Source organism: Physeter macrocephalus, chromosome 2 (assembly GCF_002837175.3).
Source record: "Physeter macrocephalus isolate SW-GA chromosome 2, ASM283717v5, whole genome shotgun sequence".
In the NCBI taxonomy this organism is placed as follows: Eukaryota; Metazoa; Chordata; class Mammalia; order Artiodactyla; family Physeteridae; genus Physeter; species Physeter macrocephalus.
Genome location: NC_041215.1, coordinates 112,071,253 through 112,086,395, shown reverse-complemented (window position 1 = coordinate 112,086,395; position 15,143 = coordinate 112,071,253). Strand labels below are relative to the sequence as shown.

General features: G+C 36.9%; 1 protein-coding gene across 4 annotated transcripts in view; it reads right to left on the bottom strand.

Annotated features, from left to right (window-relative positions):
• Window positions 1-14,898, bottom strand: part of MAP2 (microtubule associated protein 2) — a 282,883-nt gene extending 267,985 nt beyond the window's left edge. For 3 of the 4 annotated variants that reach the window (XM_055089803.1, XM_055089812.1, XM_055089809.1), the window contains exons 1-2: window positions 14,699-14,898; window positions 3,530-3,610 (exon numbers count right to left, since the gene is read on the bottom strand). The gene's annotated coding sequence lies outside the window, so the exon portion shown is untranslated. The remainder of the gene's footprint in view (window positions 1-3,529; window positions 3,611-14,698) is intronic. The other variant, XM_055089807.1, reaches the window with a different exon arrangement.
• Between the last annotated feature and the right edge of the window lie 245 nt (window positions 14,899-15,143).

Below are 15,143 nucleotides of genomic sequence, written 5' to 3'. Positions count from 1 at the left end.
TCTGCGGCATGTGGGATCCTCCCAGACCAGGGCTCAAACCCATGTCCCCCGCATTGGCAGGCGGATTCTCAACCACTGCGCCGGCAGGGAAGCCCCCATGATATTTTTTAAACCTGGCTCTAACTATATCCATGGCCCATCACTCACTGTTCTATGTTCCAGACTAACTGAAATGCAACTTGTTATAATTTCTAATTCTCTGTGATGCTAAACCACAGAAAACTATTACAGTGAAACAATCTAAACACAAGTATACTGATAAAGTGGTACAAACCTCTAACTAATACCAGGGGCTTTCTAATTTATCTTTTTCTTATATGGTATTCTTCTCTCTCTTTTTCTTAACTTTTAAAGAAGAATATTGTCATTTCCCACGACACTTCCCTGATTATGTCTAAGAATCATTTTTAAGTCACATCTAATTGATAATATATTTTTCAGGTGAATGGTCACATGAAGAGCTCTCTTGACCACTATACCAATTCCAGTCAAACAAATACATTTCACTATTAATTGAACAGGACAGTCAAAATTAGACCAATTATTTAATTCCAGTGTATTAAAGACATATTATTAAAAATAAAAGGCAACAGTATCATTTCACATGATGAGTATTTAAAACAAAACAAAAAAAAGTCGAAACTCATTCCTTATACCATGAGTCCAAGATTTCACTTTGAAGTGAGAAATCTCATGTAGCATTCTGTAGAGAAAGAACAGTATTTAAATATCTGATTTCTAATCCCTAGAATATTTCCGTGTTCATGCATTCATAAAAGAGAGGATATATTCGGGTCTTAGTAGCTTCCTACCAGGACTACTGAGGTCCTGGGGGTTGAGAAATTGTTTGAAAAGCATTTGTGGTAAAACAAACACAGCAAAAGGTTTAGCAGCAACAATCCCATTTTTTTATAGTATGAGAGTAACAGATTTAATAGTTGCTCTGCAATAGCATATTCACACAAAAGTCACAGTTTATTTTTGAGAAAATGATTTCAGTTGTGGAAACTGAATAACAAGAGCAATGCAATCTGTCCTAATTGAATAGCAAACATGATTGAAATGCCATGTCACCTTTACTCCTGGAAAGGAAGAACTTCTCTGGTCAAAGACTTTAATTGTAAGTGGATCTCTGATGAAAATATAGAATGTAGCTTTATTTATACCTTAGCTTGTTCTAAAAAGGATTTTAAAAAATTACAAATGGAAATCTAATAAAGTAAAGCATGAAATAGTTAGCATGTGAAATGTATACTTTAGGTTCTGCCCAGTTACTTGAAGTAGGACACAACTTTATTCTGAGGTTATTAGAGGCCAAGGAAAAAATAGTAACACAATTAGTGTCCATATGATAAAACCAAGCCAGTGGTTTAAGACAAAGTCAAGAAGTTTTTAACACGCTCTGACTTGAAAGAAATCTAAAGATGCCATGGGTCTTCATAAAAGGAAATATATAACTATTGTCCTTACACAGTCTTTATGTATTTGTGACCTCTTAAAAGTATGGTTATTATAATTTTAAAGACATTTTCTAGATTCATGTTCAACCAAGACAGTATAAGTCAGGTGGTGCCAAACTACAATCCACTGGTCAATGGACCTGTCATGTGTTTTTATAAATAAAGCTTTATTGGAACACTGCAATACCCATTTGTTTACATATTGTTTATGGCTGCTTTCTTGCTACAACAGCAGAGCTAAGCAATTTCAACAGAGACTATATATGGCCCACAAAGCCTAAAAATTTTTCTGTCTGACCCTTTACAGAATAGCTTGCCAACCCTGACATTTGATATTATTTACAAAACCATTTTTAGTATGCAACTATTTAAAATCAGAAATAAATATTTAACAAAAATGTTTGTAATTCTTTGCAAGAAAATCTGTTTACTTAATTTTATACACTCATACCATTGATTTTCAATAATTGTTTACTAAAGTAATTTGTGTAGTCACATAGTTCATTTCCAATATGGCCTAGAAATCAGAGGAATTGAATTGAAATTCGTCCTTATTTCTTTGCTTTGTTTTCCAAGGCCAATGTCCTTTTAAAAATACATATTTTGCATGCACATGACATAACCCCAATAGGAGAGCATATTACTCATTGATTACAGTTCTACACGGCTTCTAACTCTTTGGGGCTATTTCAAGCCTGTATTTCTGAACTTTTTGACACTCCTCACCCCATCTTTATCACTGTCACCACCTCCATTCTTTGGTATTGATATTTATTTTCTTAGCTGTTTGTGAAAATGTCTGCAACCATAGCTCCCAAACGAGTCCCTTAGTCTCTGCCTCTAAATAGGTTGGTGTCTCTATGCCACACCATATGTAGAAATTCTAGACCTGCCACTACATCCTCTCAAATTTTTCTTGCTAATCTTAAAACATCACACTCCTCACCCTCCTCCCCAAGTCAAAATCCTTCACTGACTCCAATGGCCTTATGATAAAACCAAAACCCCAAGTAAGCCCAGTATTTAAGGACCACTACAAATCCAAGACCACCTACCCAACTTACTCTTCTCCAAAAGGAATCCCCCACTGCAGGCAATATGGTTTACCTTGCTCTTTGTCACCTCAGTGTCTTTGCTTTTGCTGTTATCCTACCTGGGTGCTCTCCAAACCAAGCCACTTATGCAGCCCCACTCCACATCCTGCTTCCCAAATGAAATCTTTAGCTTCTGCGCATGGTGATATACTTCCCTCCTCTAAATTTGTATAGCACTTACAAGACATGCTATTTTTTACCATTTACCTTATTGTGCATTATATTCTTTATAATATTAGTTTTATGTCTTGTGTCTCTAGAGAGTGGCAACTAGAGGAGAACAACATGCTGTATATTTGACATTCTATAGCATAAGCATGGCTGTACATATAGAAGAAAATCAATCACTTTCTTGTTTTTCTTAAAGCCTTTCATCAGTTCTTTGAAATAACAGTTTATATTTGATATTTAGTGATATCTCAATAGAAAAAGGCCTACTTTTAAATAAAATTCCAAGAACGCTATTTAGAGTTTAATATACATTTGAATTATTGGTTGGTTTGTTATTCATATATTTAATATTTAACTTGAGTAATTGCAAGTCTGGGAGATAGATATATCATTCTACCTAACTGTTCCACATTAAAGCAATTTACATCATATAATTAATTAATCCTAAAAACAAAACAAAGTGGAAGTCAAGAAAAGAAACTTGAAGAAAAATCAACAGTAATTCAATTCTTCATTATAAAATAAAACTACTACTTTCTCCTAAATTATGTGATATTTTGAAAATGCCCTATAAATAATACTACATGAAAGAATAAAAAAAATTAATAGTTTTGTTTTCTATTGAGGAAATGCCTAGGAAAAAAGTAAACAGCCTTGAATTATGCCAAAAGTACAATCAATCAAAAGTCTGGCAAACTGTGTTTAATGCTAAGTTCAGTACAGCATTATACTAGGTCTACAAATATTTGAAAAGTACATTTAAGTATTTTAGCATAAGCAATATACATGAAGAGGTAAACTAACCATTAATCTCAAAGGTGATTCAAGATCATCATGAAATTGGATCAGCTCACTTACTGAATTTCAGGACATTTAGGCCATTACCTGTAAGAAGCAAAATATGTGTAACTCCGTTATTTAATTCATTTATAAATTTCAGTACCATGTTGGTTGTTGCTTGGCACATGGCCTTGTTTATAACTAAAGCTGCTGTGGGGAAATAGCCAAAGAACACATTCACATTGACACTGGAGTGATTTTTGTGACTACTTTCCTCAAACATGGATTTATAATTTTCTGTTTAGATTTTTTTAAAAACTTAGTTTCAGGTACAAAAAAGCTGCAGGGGTTAAAATCACTTATATATGTAATTCTCCAATATCTCAAGAAAATGACACAATTTGGGTTACCCATGTTTAGAGCATTTTATATCAACAAAAATCTAATCTTATCTCTATCATTGATTTCTAATTTTCTAAATGATGTCTCTCTTGTGATTTAATGCATTAGATGTTAGCAAATATATCTACAGAGATTTGGAAGACATAATTAATCTTTGAAAGCTCTTATGAGAGTCTCAAAAAAAATTTTGCTTCTACTACCTTAAAAATTAGAACACACTGCCAATTAAATAAAAGTCAACCCCCTTATCATGGTCAAGAGAACCTATGTGGCCTGCTATCTGCCTTCTGCCCTGATTTCCGGTCCCATCACCCTCTACCATGTTCATCAGACTCCAGGGCCACTGGCTTTGTATTTGTTTCTCAAATATTCCAGGCTTCTTCCTGCTTTAAGGCTATTGTTTTTTCTGTTCCCTCTGCTTGAAAACTTTTCCCCCAGATATTCATATGCCTGGCTACTTCTCATTACTCATGTCTCCAAGAACAGCCTATGCCATCCCGGACAAGCTCTATTATGTGTTCTTGTTTTCTATTTCTTGCAGCATTTTTTTCATGTCTGAAATTTGGTTTACATGTTAATTTCTGTCTTCCACTACTAGAATATTATCTCCATGAGGGCAGGAATTTGTGTGGTTTGTCCCAATATCCTATATATTCAAAAAAGTTCCTGCTGTATATTAGGGATCTAATAACCATTTGGTAAATAAATAAATGATTTATGGAACATGATATTAGAAGTACTTAGGGCACACGAGCGTGATATTTAAGTGGAAGAAAAACAAAGAGTATCTATTTGCCTTGTAGTGTTTACGTTTAAAATGTTAAAATTTTGTGACCATGAATTTTTGTCTTTTATAAATTTTCTCCTATTTAAAAATTTAAAAATCTGCAAGACCAAAACTATGTTTCTTTGCTTTTTTAACTTTTTGTTTCATCCAAAAGAATACCTGTGCAACATTTTTTTACATTTCAGAGAATTTGGCAGTTTAAGAAAGATAATGATAAGGGTATCATTTTTCAAGTATGGAGATTAATAATATGCTTGTTACACACACTAACTTTTCATGAGCAAGTATACAAATATGTATTGTCTGTAAATTACCATGTATATATTATTCATAATCCAAAATTAAAATTAAAAAATAAATTATTCCCAAGAACATCATTTACTAAAAAATATTATTATTATTTTTAACATCTTTATTGGGGTATAATTGCTTTACAATGGTGTTATTAGTTTCTGCTCTATAACAAAGTGAATCAGCTATACATATACATATATCCCCATATCTCCTCCCTCTTGCGTCTCCCTCCCACCCTCCCTATCCCACCCCTCTAGGTGGTCACAAAGCACCAAGCTGATCTCCCTGTGCTATGCAGCTGCTTCCCACTAGCTATCTATTTGACATTTGGTAGTGTATATATGCCCACGCCACTCTCTCACTTCGTCCCAGCTTACCCCTCCCCCTCCCTGTCCTCAAGTCCATTCTCTACGTCTGCGTCTTTATTCCTGTCCTGTCCCTAGGTTCTTCACAACCATTTTTTTTTTTTAAGATTCCATATATATGTGTTAGCATATGGTATTTGTTTTTCTCTTTCTGACTTACTTCACTCTGTATGACAGACTCTAGGTCCGTCCACCTCACTACAACTCAATTTTTACCCTTTATGGATCATTTAGATTTTCAGACTATCAAATTCAATAAACCACATCTAAGAAGAAAAGCATAAAATATCTTATTTTAAAAGATTTGCCTTGGGCTTCCCTGGTGGCGCAGTGGTTGAGGGTCCGCCTGCCGATGCGGGGGACGCGGGTTCGTCCCCCGGTCCGGGAAGATCCCACATGCCGCGGAGCGGCTGGGCCCGTGAGCCATGGCCGCTGAGCCTGCGCGTCCGGAGCCTGTGCTCCGCAACGGGAGAGGCCACAGCAGGGAGAGGCCCGCGTACCACAAAAAAAAAAAAAAAAAAAAAAAAAAGATTTGCCTTCATAGGTATACATTCGTGATGTGCAATTAAGACGGCTTTTTCCTATATTTATGGCTCAAAATAAAGATACTTCAGGAGAAGCCAATATGTATAGCCCATCCTTTCTCAAATGTTCATGGAAAATATTTTAAGGAATTGTTCCATCTACTCAGTGATAAAACGGTAACTCCAATTCTGATTAATGACTAAATATATTCACTTAGAGAATTAGGACATACTATATGACATTCTTTAACAGAAGGATGACATTAGAATTCCTTCACTCCCTAGATAGTGGTATACAGTTTCAGTTTTCAGTGACTAGGAGTATACCTCTCTTTAAATATTTAAGCATGCTTTGTGCTTAATTTCTTTCCTCCAAGATGCTCTTCATGCCTTTCATATATTTGTCAGCTTAAGACTCTATAATGCCTAAGCAGTGTGGGTACGGGTGAAGCTCTACTGAACACAGTAACCATGGAAACAACTAATTCTTATTTAATTTGCTGTCTCCTTGGATGAAGCAAAGAAACAAGAGGGCTGGAACACTGAAGGCAGAGAAACAGGAAGACATACGAGAGTAGAAAAGTTAAGAGGGAAACAGACACAGACACAGAGGCCACAGCCTTTCTAGCTCACTTCCTTTTAGCTAAAAATGTTAAAGTTGCAGAGACGCAAAAGGAAAGCTATTTTTGAGAAAATTTCATAGTGTTATAGGTCATAAAAAAGCTTCAACCTGGCTATTTTTGTTGGATTCCCCTTGAACACAGAGCCAAGTTTAAACACAAACTCAATCAATCTGGAGGCATCAGTATGGATAGTTCAAATTCAGAGGAAAGCTCCTTGGCTTTTTAAGTACCTTGAGTCTGGGCACACATCCCCAGAGAGTTTAAACTTCTGTCCTAAGAGATCCAAACCACAAGAATGAACCTGGAGCAGCAGCCTTGTCAGTGTTTCCTGGACCAGGTTTAGTCTCACCACGTTCAGCAGTGGAGCTGGCATGGAGCTGGTTGGAATGGCCTGAGTCCCTCCCTCTTTTATATTCATGTGAAAGTCACAGTTGAGTCACAAAGTGGGGCAGGTATGACTGCCAGATCACCCCACCCTTAGGTCAGAGAACAAAAATATAACCAGAATTAGAAGCAGAGAGCCCGAGTGAGATGGTTCTTTACTGGCCTCCCCTCACCAGGCTGAGTTTGACCTGAATAACTAAATCTTAGGCCTGGCTCCACTACTCAGAACCTCAGGAAAGTCACTTAACCACTCCTTGTCCCAGTTTACTTATATGTACATCAGAGGTTCACACCATTTACTCCTAACAGCCCCTCTTCCTCTCCAAACATCTAAGTCTATAATCAGCAAGTCTTAAGAACTGATGTCCCTTCTGTCATAGGGCAGAGGCACAGAAGAATAGACTTTGTTTCCAGATGTATAAGCACACATTCCTTCTAGGCTACCAATTATTAGGGTTACAAAAAGCTACTGTTACATGGACTATAAATATATTAGGCAGGAAAAGGAAAAGATTTCATTAATAAGTTTACTCATTTCAATATCAGTTTTTTTATGGAAAACTTTGGATTCTTATCACAAAACTTGATGGTAGTCTTTGGGAAGAGGCTGAAATAGGGCAGTCAGACTGTCCAAGATTGTACCAAGTTGTCATAATTTACAATTTTGACATGGACCACCCTCACTTAATGTGGTATTTTTCAAAATAAAACAAAAAAATCCCCAAATCATGGAACTAGTGATTGGTCTGAAAGTGATAAGAACTTAAAAAAAAAACCCACAAAACCTCAATTTCACCAAAGACCACTTAATGGTCTATAATAATTTTCATCATGTAATCTATGAATGAGGCAAGCTTTAGTTTGAGGCACAATGGCCAAACCCATTAAAATAAACCCTAGATCATACTCACTTGGTTGTTTATAAGAGATTCAGCTTCCAATAGGATGCTCAGTGCTTTCTTAATGCTTTCTTAGCAGCAAAATTTCTAAAGTTCCATCAATCCTGGCTTCTGCTGTTTAAATGAAGATAAACTGCATTTTCCATGCAATAGCAGTGCCACCTGCACTTCTTAAAAGATAAATTTAAGGGACCAGTATTTCAATTCAGGACATTTGATCAACATGGAGATGCTTTGATTTTGAGCACAAGATTTAGCTGTTATCATTTGATTTTAATAATGGGCAGTGAAATTTGGACTATATCTCTCCAAACAGAAAAATATAGTAATTGTTTGAAATTCATCTGATTTGATTGCGTTAATGAATAATTATGTCATTGTTTTTCCTATAAAATTGTATTTAATACCAAATATTCTCGTATGGAGCATCAAAGTATAATTTTAAATTTTCTATAAATCAACTGATTATATAACAATTTATATCAACTACAGAAAATGGCATAAACATAAGGCTAACTCTGTGATTATTATACACCCCCACCCCCCCCACACACACACACAAATACCACCATGCTAGCCCTTTGTGAAACACAGGTAGACACATTTGGTGGACTAAAAACTTGTTACAGGTGTCATGACTCCATATTCTTGTCCACTGAGCAAAGAAATTGTATGCTACAGATTGCAGATTTTTGTTTGAACAATATAAGTATGTGTAGTAAATTACAGAATCAGATCTTTTCCTAGCTATATTAGATGACATTAACATAAAAAGAATGCATAACTGAATCCTAAAAACTTTTTTTTTGCTTGTTTGTTTTCAAAGTGGGCCAAAGGAATGTGGTCTCATAAACACCAGAAAAACAGGCAGCATATTGTTTAAAATATTGTTCTGCTCAAAAATGTATACTCTAAAGGAAAGACTAAATTACAATTTTGAGAGGCACAATACCCAAATAAAATAATACAGTTTCAAAGCTGAGCATTATTTAATTGTGCTGCTTTCTAGCCAATAAAATTAGAAAATATTTTCTCATACCAATTTATTATATAATTTCACTGCTGTCCATTAACAACATAATACAGTATGTTGCAATTGTTATAATACAACATGGCCAACTATAAATCCATTAATACCTAAAGTAATGTGATATAAAGGGTTCATACTGGCATGATTATTCTATCTCAAACTAAAAGAGCTTGTTTGTATATTTACTTATAAGTTAGCTTTAAATATAAGAGAGCTAGATATTTAAGCAATGAAATATACTCATGGATATTCAAGTACTGTGTTTTATGATCATTTTGAGATGGATTCAAGATGGCTAATGCTGATGGTGTACAGAGCAATGTAACTAGGAATATTTCATTTAAAATTAAATTAATGTAGTTCAACTTAGGTGAACATCAGTGTAGTTAGCTAGCATAAAACGAAGACAGTGGACTGCCTGACACATAATGACTTTACCAATCAATTCAATTTTAAAAAATAGTCAAACCATTTTATTTGATGTCAGGTGAATAAAATAACAAAATACAGTTGGCTAATCAAATTTTTCATTTTGAAAGCAGTAAGTTGTAGTACAGTTGTACCATATTTTTCTTTTTTTAACTAATATGAAGAAGGCTGGAAAGGACACAGTTAGGATAAGCAATTGTCTATAAGATAAGGGAGTCTGAGTCAACTTGAGTACAAATAATGGGAAGAAACAAGGTAGTAACTTTTCTTCCTGGTTCAGAAAGTCCTTCTAGAGGAAGGAAGCACGATCAAAGACTGGTATACAAGGAAAAGATTGTTCAATGCTAGAGAATATAAAAGTCAAGATCAAAGAAGGGGCGAAGATAGGGATGGAGCCCTGAGAAGGAGGAGAAATTGGCATAAAACTGCATGTTAAATGAGAAATATAGATATAATGGAAAATAAACTGCAAGAAAAATAGCAGGCTATATTTGCATTTTCTAATGATCAGTGATTATTTTTTGCCAATACAAACTGAAAGGAAGGAGCAAAGGAAGAAAAGGAGAAAGGAAGGAAGGGAAAGACAGTGAGGGAGAAGAAAGGAAGAAAAGAAGAAAGCAAGAGGAAAGTCAAGCTGTGTGATCGTAGTTAAATTATTTTCTCTAAAAGGCCTATTAACACAACAAAAAGCAAAACATAAGAGTTGTCCCCTCTGGTGTATATTAATGAAAAACAAATTGTTTAAAACTTTCTTTAAAATCCACAATATAAATTTAACAACTGACTGAAAAAGGAAATCCTGAGCTCTGTCTTAACTTCCACAGAATTTCACTAAAATGTCTATGTAAAATGAATCACAGTTAAAAAGTATCACCACTCAAAGAGTTTACCTCTCTTGAACAGGAAAGACTAAGTTCAAAGATTACATTCACAGTGTTTCTCATAAAAAGTCAACTAATTGTGTTCATATTGTTTTAAAATTTTTAATTCACTATACAATTGCTTCCAATAAGCATCCTGTATAAATTTTACAAGAAAACACCTATGGCCTTAGTTCAAAGTAATGGCAGGGGAGGGATTCAAACAAAATATTATGTTGAGGTATAAAAACAAAAGAGATTTTTTCCCTCTTCACCCACTTAGACAAAGGGTCCTATCCAGCCTAAAGGGAATGTAGCTGAGAATTTGCTTTCGTTCCTCATCTACCCCCACCTACTCACCCAAACTTTCTCACAGACCCTCTCCCATGATTTTGGCCCTTCGTGTGCCATTTCTTACTTTGTAGTTCTTTAACTGCTTTGGTGCCTCGAATCAATTCCTGGGACTGATAATTTCTTGAGACACCAAAAGTTGCTTAGAATAATCTGAATTGAGATTTTCATGTGCTGTCCAGCATTTAATGATCTGACCTTCTACAGCTGATTCAGCTGATTGGCTGAAGCATTTGAGATACTTAGTACTTCCATTGTGTGTCAGAGATGTTATATTTGCAATTCCCTAGTTTATATATACAAATATTTATATAATTATATAGAGAGAATACATATATGGAAAAAGGATATACAGGGTGTACATTAGGACATTTACATAACTGATATATAAAAGCTTGTCTTTGAGGTGTTGGGACATTACCCTGCCCAAGTGCAGTCCCTCGCACTTATGTATAATATCTGAAACACAAGAGCTGCTCATTTAAATGTTACTTCTTAGTTATTCCCCATTACAAAAGAAACAAATCCCTCTAACTTGATTTGTAAGTTTTTTTTTTTTAACATCTTTATTGGAGTATAATTGCTTTACATTGTTGTATAAGTTTCTTAAAGCCAGGAGTCCTGTAGTATTTTTTGTGTCTGTATACATAGTCCCCAGTACAATATTCTGCATCCAGTAGAAACTTAAGAAATACAGAATAAATTAAATAAATAAATAAATCAGAATAAATACTCTCCTAAATGAAAAGTAAAGGCTAAATTTGTATTGAGAGTAACAGTATTGAAGACAAAATGCCTAGAGAAGTCTAACATTCAAATATGAGATTTAAAAGAATGGAATGAAAAGAGAGGGAAGAAAATCAGTGAAATGATCAAAATACTGCTCACACATAAGAAGGTCTAGATTGAGCAGATCAAGGCAATGGCATTAAGAAAGGCATAGGGAGAACTAAAGTAGAGAAAGAATAGACATATCTGAGAGAATCAGATATGACTCAAAGAGCATAACAGCATCTTCACCTGATGTTTCAGAGACATAAGAGTTTATGACTGTTCCAGAATGTTATCTTTGGATAACTTTTACTAATGCATTACTAATAACTTACCTAAATGACTACTTTTAGCATTAAGGGATATGGTATTGACCTGGGGGTGGTGTTATCATCCACTGTAACTGTTATTTCAGATTCTTTATCTTCAAGAGGAAATTAAGCATTGAAAGGAATTCATTAACCAAAGAGATCAACCTGAATACTAAAATCCCCAAGTTAGTTTCATATGGTCAGTCTTATGGGGACATCAATGAATATTTTAAGTATCCACATATTGTCATGTATACATCTAAGCAAACGTTGTAACTATTTCATTTTAAAGTCCAACAGTGCAACTCCATTTTTCAAAAGCATAACAATCCAGTCTATTATCTAGTTGCTAGTAAAATTCGACAAAAAAATGGGCGTCATAAGAAAACATGCAAAATACACCAACAAGCATTTTTCTTCCTTCTCCCTTCTGATGTTTAGAAAATTTGCAAATCGATTTAAGCCAAAAGTGGTAAAGGAATGAAATTATTCCTTCAGGTATGCTGTGCCAAGTTTCATTTCTGGTTGCATACTTATGACCAAGTTCAAGATCCTTGAAAAGAAATCCATAAAAGAGAAAATATCCCTTTAACCTCAGCAGAGCTGCTATGGGAGGAGAAAGGCTTCTGCCTTGAGATGGGTGTGCTCCTGGTGTTTGGTTTCCACTGAGAGGATGCCTGCTCTCTCAATGAATCTGAAGTAGCTACTAGGATGAGGTAATGGCTGTGCCGGTTTCACTGGGTCATGCTCTCTCCGCACATTTTTTCTCCTTCTCCTCCCTGAGAAGGTGCTGTAAACAAGTCATCCTGGGAGAGTTGCTACAGAGAATTAACAAATCCTAAATTTGAAATTCCTGAGAACACTGGCTCTACTTTTGATAGTCTAGATATAACTAGAAGCTGAAAGTAGCATTGACAGAGTCACAAAGAAACAGGTTACTTGATGGGGGCGAGGGAAATGAAAAGAGGAGAGAAACAAAGAAAATGAAAATTCATGTATTTAAAATATTATTTTTAAAAAAAGGAAGCTCAATTTTTAAATTGCTTAGATCTCCAGAAATATGTTAAGCAAATTTCTGCTTATGGGTAAAATAAAAACAACAACAAAAAGAATTTTGGAAATTAAATAACATTATAGCATATTGTGAAATACTAAAATTAAATAAACCACGGACAGATAAACAGCATGTACCACTGATCCTAAAGGCACAATAGTTCTGATCACATGCAAATCGTGATTCCAGATGTAAACCTACAATAACCAGATAATATTACCAGGAAAGCAATGTAAAATCACACACACAAGCATGCACAGGCGTATGGTGGTACACACCACATACATACACACGCAAATATAACACTTTTTACTGAAAGACAAAAATGCCTTTCACCTTTCCTTAAGAAGGAAATGCTTTTGTGCATGAAGAGGGGGTGACTGAAATGCCCATGATTTTTTACAGATTCATAAAGATTTCTACCAAAATATGTAGACACCAATTGCCCAGTTAAATGGGTCTTTTGAGTCACATTCAAGCGAAAGGCTATAATCTTCCTCCTGGGCATTCTCAAGAGCTTTTATTTATTTAATCTATTTTCATTGCCAAAAAAATTATAATTGTCCACAGTGAAATGACAGGGTTACAGAGCTATGCTTTATACTAGGCTGGTACCTGCAGCTCAAGCATGGGACATTTTGCATGATGTGCCTCACATAAAAGGCTTTGTTCTCCATCGCCTCACTGAGGCTGCAAACCTCAATTTCAGTTAGCAGTCATTTCCTCTCCCAGACCGATCATTTTAAAATAAATTATATTTTTAACATTTAAGTTAGTACCTTACCGATATTCATTAATCCTTTTGCCTCACATCCAAAATTATATACCACCCAACAATATATATTTATTTGTTTTGCACTACAAATTTCATTCACCCCATAATCGCAGACCTTCAAAGATAAATATTTAAAGATTCGTCTTTAAGTATCCACTCCCTTTTGCAACATTAGGTATATAGTGTATTATATATGCAAATGTGTTTATGTGTGTGTGTGTGTGTATGTGGTGTGTACCACCATACCCCTGTGCATGCTTGTGTGTGTGAGCGCATTTAAACAAAAACCCTTCACATCGAGTCAGTTTTAAAGGGTCTATGTGCTGGAAGCATTATGCTAAGGGCTTACAGCTGATGGCACACAGCAATTGTTACAAACGGGCTTGTTGCTAATAAAGCTTTTTTTATTTTCTGACAAAATCCTGAAACCCTGATGCTAGGCAGTATAACATCCATTTCCAGTTTTCAAGGATTCTCTTTCTGACCCCATCCGTTTTACTGCTCCCTCCCCCCTACACACACCCAAACACACACATCCCCACTCCTGGCTCCCCTCACACACTCCTTCTTTAAACTTCCATCCTTAAACAAAAGAAGAGGTTGGGGAAGGAAGGCATCCAGCACTGCAGCCCCCAAAGCACCCTTTAAGAGGAAAAAGAAAATAGATGCACTGTATATGCTGCTTCCCACCCCCATCGTTTAAAAAGAGACTACGTGGACGCTCAAGCTCACCCAGACTCATTTTTTCGTGTCCCGCCCTCCAACAAGACCAGACATTAATTTTTCATTTTCCTAAAATTATAAATATTCATTAATCTTGCTCTTCCAAGCTGTTTCTGGGAGAATTACAGGGAAAATGATGTCAAATTGACAAGGCTTCTCTAACTTACTCATTCGTCAGTGTGCAGTTCTCTGCAGTTAGATGGACAAAAAAACCCAAACAAACAAAAACCCCCAGAAAACAAAAAACCTCTATCTCGAAATTCTTTTACAAGGATATCTCTCAAGACAGATATCCTAACCCGACGTAAATTCCCGGGCGTTTCAAAGTGGTACTTACCGAGGTCACACACCCTTCTACAAATCTAGAGCCCAGGTAGCAGCCCTGGTCCCCTGCTGCGTAGTAGTGACACCTAGAGAGGCCGGGCCTGAAGCTTCCTCCAGCTGGAAGACTGGACAGCTCGGCCAACCTGTGCCTGCTTCCAAGGCACAGAGGACGAGACAACCCCTCCCCATTCCCATTCCTTTCCTGGGCTCCTTCTCTTCCCTCTACGCGGTGGGCGAGGCAGGAGAAAGAGAAGCACCCTATACAGAGGTGGGGACGGCTCTCTTACCTGGGCGCAGAAACTGGATGCACCCGCGGTCGTCGCTGCCACCGTTCAGGGACCTGAGGACCTAACGTCCTCCGGAGAAGTAGCAGAGGGGGGGACGGGGCAGGGGAAGAAGGAGAAAGAAAAGAAAGAAGCGGAGGGGAAGAAAAGAAAGAGAGGAGGAGGAGGAGGATGCTGTCGCCGCGGCGCCCGAGAGCCCGCGCAGCCGGAGCGCCCGGCCCAGTCTGAGCGCCGCCCTGGCCGCCGGCTCCCCGCGCGGCCACCCCGCCCTCTGCAGGCCCCGCCTCCCGCCCCCAACAAGCCCCGCCCGATCGGCGGCCAGGTCGGCGGCGGGGGCGGGGCTGGGGCGGGCACAGCCGTAGTGTCCCGGAGGGGAGGGCGACCGCCCCGCCTTTCGCCTCTGCCAGCCAGCCGCCAGGCGGGAACCGCGAGGGTGGCAGCCTCAGCG